This window comes from Topomyia yanbarensis, chromosome 3 (assembly GCF_030247195.1).
Source record: "Topomyia yanbarensis strain Yona2022 chromosome 3, ASM3024719v1, whole genome shotgun sequence".
Lineage (NCBI taxonomy): Eukaryota > Metazoa > Arthropoda > Insecta > Diptera > Culicidae > Topomyia > Topomyia yanbarensis.
In genome coordinates, this window is record NC_080672.1 from 53,059,270 (window position 1) to 53,066,025 (window position 6,756).

At 37.8% G+C, this 6,756-nt stretch overlaps 1 pseudogene; it reads right to left on the minus strand.

The window, feature by feature from the left end:
* Positions 1-1,940: 1,940 nt before the first annotated feature.
* Positions 1,941-3,614, minus strand: LOC131686934 (DEAD-box helicase Dbp80-like; annotated as a pseudogene).
* Between the last annotated feature and the right edge of the window lie 3,142 nt (positions 3,615-6,756).

A 6,756-nucleotide genomic window follows, 5' to 3' on the forward strand; every position in this document is an offset into this window, starting at 1 on the left:
TGTTGCCAGAATTATTGAAAGTTTCGAAAATAGAGCATGCAAAGTTGCCAGGTACATCAAATTAATCGTAATTCGAGCAAAATTGGATTGAGATTGGATAAATTTGTTGAATTTTTTTTTCAAATATTTTAGCAATACTCGATGTGATAGAAATTTTTTAAAATATTCTAAAATTGCCGAAAAAATGAAAATTCATGCAAAATCGAACGGAATATAACAATTATTCTGAAGTGACGTTCCCCTCGGGTGTATTTTATTAATTCATCACTGATGTGTATGTAAACGGTGATAATTGTAAAGCTATTTGCCATTCATGAAGCTATCAGGAAAGTGACGTACTCAGCGTGAATCATGTTTCGAGCATGATTAATCATAATGCTTATTTGTGACGGTTCCGGATGTCTCGGAGAAGTTCAGTCTGACCAATTTAGACAGCACAATTCCTGGAATCGGAAATTTAAATCATTGCCTGGCCATTCTCTATCTAAATTGGCTGCTTCTACAGGTTCTAGAAGACCCAGGGAAATGATAGAAATTCGCTAAACCAAATTTATTGCAATTATCCGAATCGTAAGTCTAAATTGGCGTGTGACCATTAAGAAGCATACAAGTCTCGGGGAAACTATTTTTCGAAACACGTTTCGGAATCCGGAATGGATTCCAGCGCAAATATAACAACCAACTCCGACTCAATCTGTTTCAGGTCGAACTAAACCCTAAGCTTCAAACTTTGGGTGACGTTAAAAATCGATTATAACAATGGCTACTAATGCACTGCTTCAACGTTAAAATCAACGAGAAAGTTGTGAGCTCCCTCCGGGTCCTAGAGGAAATAATTTTGCCTTGGGAAAAAAAGATATCGGCTCATCCTAGCGTATGAAATTTCATACCACGAACTACCAGGACAATTTTCGCAATTCGGCAATAATGAAGGAATAAATAAATGTAAAAATATACTAAATTCAAACCCAGTCGCCTTGAATCGCTTCAAAGCATATATCAGTTAAGATATATTTTTGTGTTTTTATAGCTGTGTTCTGTCTTCTTGGAATTTTGATTCACATAATGAACAAAATATTTTTCATCTTCTGCTTCAAGGTTAGTCTTTCGGATAATTTTTCCACCGCTTTCTCTACTGGCCGTTCAACGACAAAATAAAATAAAAAAACAAAGTCGTGTTCTTAAAAGTCGATTTAATTGAGAATTATAACCATTAAACATGCGCTATACAATCCTATATTTCTAACAAATGCACATTTCACGAAAGAGAAACTTTGCTCATCAACATAAGGAAACCAACTCTACCAAATATTTAAAAAGGGCTTATCTGCAAAACGTAAACATTGAGAAAATTGTCAAAGGTCAGATTCATTATAATCCTATTTGGAAAATCGATACTATTTTATTTCTTTTGATTGCGCATATTGCTACTACTTGTATACCTCACACAAAAAATGCTGTTCAAGTCTGATATTCCACCGAAAGTTAGACGAATTAACTGAATTCTAATTTGATGGTCAGATTGACCCCACTGAACATTATAAAATCAGATTGGCCCTGTATGTAAATTATGGAAAAGTCTTTTAATACAATAATGCGTTATAATCCATTTAATACGACTCTATTGCTAGTTAGGTACTTTCCAATCAGTTAGGTCTTTTCATAATCATTTTGGTCATAAAAATCAATAAGTAAAATCGCTATCAAAATACTTCATAATCAACTGATGCGTTATGTACATGCTCGTGTAGATATTTGTTAATGGAAAACATGAAAATTCAATTTGTTACATTTTGCAGTAAGGCCCTTTTCAAATGTTGGGATAGAACTGGGTAGAGCTAAATAAAATTATAAATTCAAAATCGAAACAAGTATGACCCAAAAAAGCTCCAATGCCGTTCACCAGTAGCTGGTCGAAAACACTTTACGATCCGATCTTTTCATTTTCGTCCGAGATCTCCGCGACTAGCAACTGAATCTTTCCGGAAATGTTTTTCGATTGATCTGCAAATCATCATGCTTCGATTACCACTAGGTTGATGGTGATTCCGTTCTGTTAAAGCGGAAAGAAATACAATCTAGAGGATCACAAGAATGAGTCACACTTAGCGAATCTACCGGTGCGTCTGATTCGATGTAGATATGTTACGCAATCGGCTCGTCCCTGCTGATCCATCGGCAGGTCGAAGTTGACGACAATGGTCACCTGTTCGACGTCGATACCTAAGGTGAAAGAATCTCTCTGTAACCTGGTGCTGTAGCCAGAATCAAGTGGCGGAACTTACCCCTGGACAAAACGTTCATTATAATCTGAACCTTCTCTAGTCCGGTTCGGAATCGATCCAGAGCGTCCAACCGTTGCTCCACCGTTAGATCACCGGACAATACCGCTACCGAGTGACCATCCTGGGACATCCTGCCGGTCAACCAACCGGCCGTTTTGCGTACCTGTTTCGATCGATTAACAGTTCCGAAAATAAGTTTACTTGGAGTTTACAACTGTCCTATACATCATATGACAGAAAATGATCGCTTGTCCGACGGTAATCACACAATTTCTCGTCCTGGTTGCGGCACTTGACGTAGTACTGTTTGATGTTATCGAGTGATTCTTTCTCCCGCGCCAGCCGAATGACGATTGGATTGGGTACGATGTATTCTGCGAACTCCATCACCTCACGCTCGTACGTGGCCAAGAACAGCGACCATAACACCCGCCTCGTCCAGTACAAAAAGGGAAAACTTCTAGGTCGTACGTCCTGAACTTTATACCCCAGTCGATTAGCTTGCCGGGTGTTCCGATGATGATATGATTAGTCAGCTTCGCCCCTTTGACGATCTCTTCACCGCGAACGGCGTAAGGAAGTTTGATTTCCGGACAAAACTTTGGTATTTTGGCAGCTACTTCCCCCTTTTGAATTGCCAGCTCATACGTGGGGGAAATACAAATCACCTGCAGATAGTTTTTTAACTGATGGACTCAACTGAGCATTGACAGCACGAAGGCAGCGGTTTTTCCTGTTTCCGACTGACTGGGCGATTATATTCCGTGGCGGACCGCCCAACAGAGTAGGTACAGCCGTCTCCTGAATCTTGGAAGGGGCGTTGAAACCCATCGCATAGACTCCTTGAAGAAATTCCGGCTTCATGTGCAAAGCTTCGAAAGTTTTAACCAACCAACCGGCAAAGAAGAATCCTTCCGCTGCACCTCCAGATCCAGCTTTGACTACTAGACCTTAGCGAACATCTTTCATTAGCAAACTTGAATCCGCCGGGCTAAAAGATTAGTCATAGATAATTTTAAAGCTGATACTAAATATATCGGCAGAAAATTTTGAATAGGACGTAAGCAACAATGAGGTTCTCTTTGGGGTCTTTCTCTTCTGTTTATTAAACGATCGTTTCAATATTTAGAACTCAACTCTTTGCCTAATATTGTAGTAAAAACTATCGGCTATGTACTGGAAAATTAGTGGTGTTATAGTGATGTCATAATAAGAGAAAGTAAACAAAGAGAAGCTCTCAATGTTATTTATGTCCTAATCAAAATTTTCTCCAAATTTCGACTTACTTGAATACCTCTGCGTCTTCCGCGGAGGAAGCTGTTTCTTCATTTTCTCTTGCAGCTTGTTTTTCTTCAGGAGCTGTTAGTCAGAATTTCCGTAGCTACCGAACTCAAAACTGCAGGTGCAGCCGTTTCTACGGGAGTAACCAGCTTTGGTTGTGCTTGACTCCGATTTCTCTAAATCATGAAGGCTACCGCTGGTAAAAATAGTGGCAGACAAGTTTTAAGGCAGAATGTGCCGATAAAATGTTTTCCGATGTGTCGATCATTCGCAAACTCCTGTTGTTTGTTAGAACTATAATTTCTATGTGGTTCTTTTTTGAGGGGTTGTTGGCTGCTGCTGGATTTGGAGTTGTTGGTACTGCTACGGTTGTATCGATTTAATATTGGTTGGCCAGGATGTTGATAAGATTAGTTGAGCTGATTTGTAGCATCGGGTTGTTGTTGAGAGAAACTTCCAAAGTTGATCGATGGCTGCTGGCTCTGCCGCTGACAAAAAATACTGCTCCGGCGGCCGCCTTGTTCGGGTGTGCTGTAAATAATATTAATTATTTAAATTTAATTGTTTAAAACTAGAAACAATCACACTTCCAATAATATTGCTAAACTTACCATTCAAATTCAAAATATTGAATTTCTAAAACTACGAAATTTTGACAGGTTGCGATGAAAAAAAAACACAAAATTACCAATCTTGTTTTTTCATATTTTTACATTGCAACCTGTCAAAATTTCGCGAGCCTCCGTGCGAAATAATACCTCTGACCATTATTTCGCAAGGAAAAAGTTTGCCTTGGTGACAGCGCATAGAAAGCAGCGCTGTCTCGCGGAAGTATTATGAAACTTATCGTTTGTCGAACCGTGTCTCGGCTAACTGCATTTTTCGTTATCGTTTCGCCTTGGTGACAGCGCATAGAAAGCAGCGCTGTCTCGCGGAAGTATTATGAAACTTATCGTTTGTCGAACCGTGTCTCGGCTAACTGCATTTTTCGTTATCGTTTTCGCGAGAGCTGCGTACCGCTTACGAAATGGAAACGAAAATTTTTTCGCGAGCATTTCGCGACGTTTTTTATGCATAGGTTTTGTATAGGAAATTTCATTTCGCAAGAGGTGCATACTTAGCTATACACGGAAACCCGCAGAATAAGTTCTTTTAACTTAAATTTAGGTAGTTTTGAGTCTTGCGTCGCTTTTGCACTTATTAGTGTTGTCAAAAACAAAGAGAGTGATTCGACTCAGTCGAGACCTTCCACGGAATAAGGTACTTTTGAGTTGTTTGAGGTATACTCAAAATTTGGTAGATTCAACTTAAATTTAGGCATATTTAACTCAAGGTTGAGTATAAAAAACCTGTCAATGAGTTGTGGTTTTTGCCGTGGTACCTTAAACACGGTTTACCTAATTTTACCTTATACCACGATACCCCGAGATTGAGTCAAAAGAGCTCAACTTTTGGTAGTTTTTCGTATCCGTGTACATTTGAATGCATCCTCACCAAAAGGGCCACCAGGATAGAATTATAACCTACAAACAATAATAAAACAATAAATATTATAGTTATTACTGTTTCAACGTTGTTCGAGTCAGAGTTCTTGCAGTAGATTAACAAAAAAAATCATGTAACAATCGATTTTACTGTGCAGCAAAAAACTGATACAGTAAATTCACATTAAATTTTGCTGTTCTCGAGAAAAAAAATGTATGGAGAAAAATCGATTTTTTAATGTTAAGATACATAATCAATTTTTACGGTTAAAGTCGAAACGCTAAAATTTACTATCTTTGTATTGTAGCATAACACTAGAACTTACTGTAAATTATTGTAAAATACTGTGCTGTCACAGTAAAAATCATGGTTTTGTTACTGTACATTTCTATTCGGACACTTTTTTATGTGCGAATGCGAACAAACAGGAAGAACTGAAGAAGAAAACAAAAGCACATAGTGCCTTTCATAGTTCCTGTCAATAAGTGATGTTAATATTTATGGACTTTTCTACGACTCATGTAGGTACACGCCACATGTTACAAATACTACATCACTAGCTGGTGGAAAGTAATAAACAAAGACGGCAAAAGCAAATGGGATTGTTTTCAACCAAGAAACTGCATTAGTGTTCATGAGACTGTCCGACAAGAACTTAATTATTTGCGGACCAGTCGGCCATACCTATTTTCACCACTTGCTTACCAAAGGCGTTGTTTATGTTTAAAGGTACGTCCAGAGTGAAGCCAAATCTACCAATCGAACACGTCAGTGGCTATAGGTATCGTGCAAAGTAAACATATATTGTTCTTACGGAAAACATGCAAGAAAAGTATTAGTGTTATTAAAACTAATGTTATGGCAAAATATTTCAATCGATTAAACAAGACTCTACACAGAAAATAAAAATATGCAGAGTTAGCATACTTTCTATTCCCGTCTCTTTTATTCTGCTGTGATATTTATACATTTTTTTAGAATATACTTCTAGTAAGCGTTCAATGAGTGTATAGACCGAATATATCGAATGCATAAAATTTACAGTAGAAAAAACGAGAGGCAGATAGAAAAGTATGCTATCGATGCATAAGTAAAATTCTGCATGTAGAATCATTTTATTATACTTTTTTCACACAGAAAAAAATGTTGGTAAAAATAAGAGTTTTTCGCTCTTAGCAGAAAACAACCAGCACATACTCACAGTTTGAAAATTAAAGCTCTATTTTGATTACAATCCTTCAATATCGATTTTTTGACTATAATCCTAGATTAATTTAAAAGTTTTACTTTCAGCATAACAGTAGCCGTTGGTTGATTTTTGCTAAGAGCGGAACACTCTTACTTTCACCATTATTTATTTTCAGTGTGTTGTAACAAAATGTACAATTAATTACACGGTAAATAACTACAAATAAACCCAGTAAAGTTCAGCCGGAATTCCGGCTTGTTCCGGTTAGTATTCCGGCTCCAGTGACGCAACCGATTCTAACTGGAATCGGGTGTGTCACTGGAGCCAGCGTACTCTCTGGAACTAGCCGAAATTCCGACTCATTTCTGGTTGAACTTTACTGGGAAGCGATGTAAGCTATGAAACAGTAAATTTTCAATTCACTCCGTATGAATTTATTGTGTAACTCGGTTGAAGTCACTCAAAGTTACAACAAAAACTGTGGGTACCAGAAACAAGTGTTGCGCATTCTTCTGT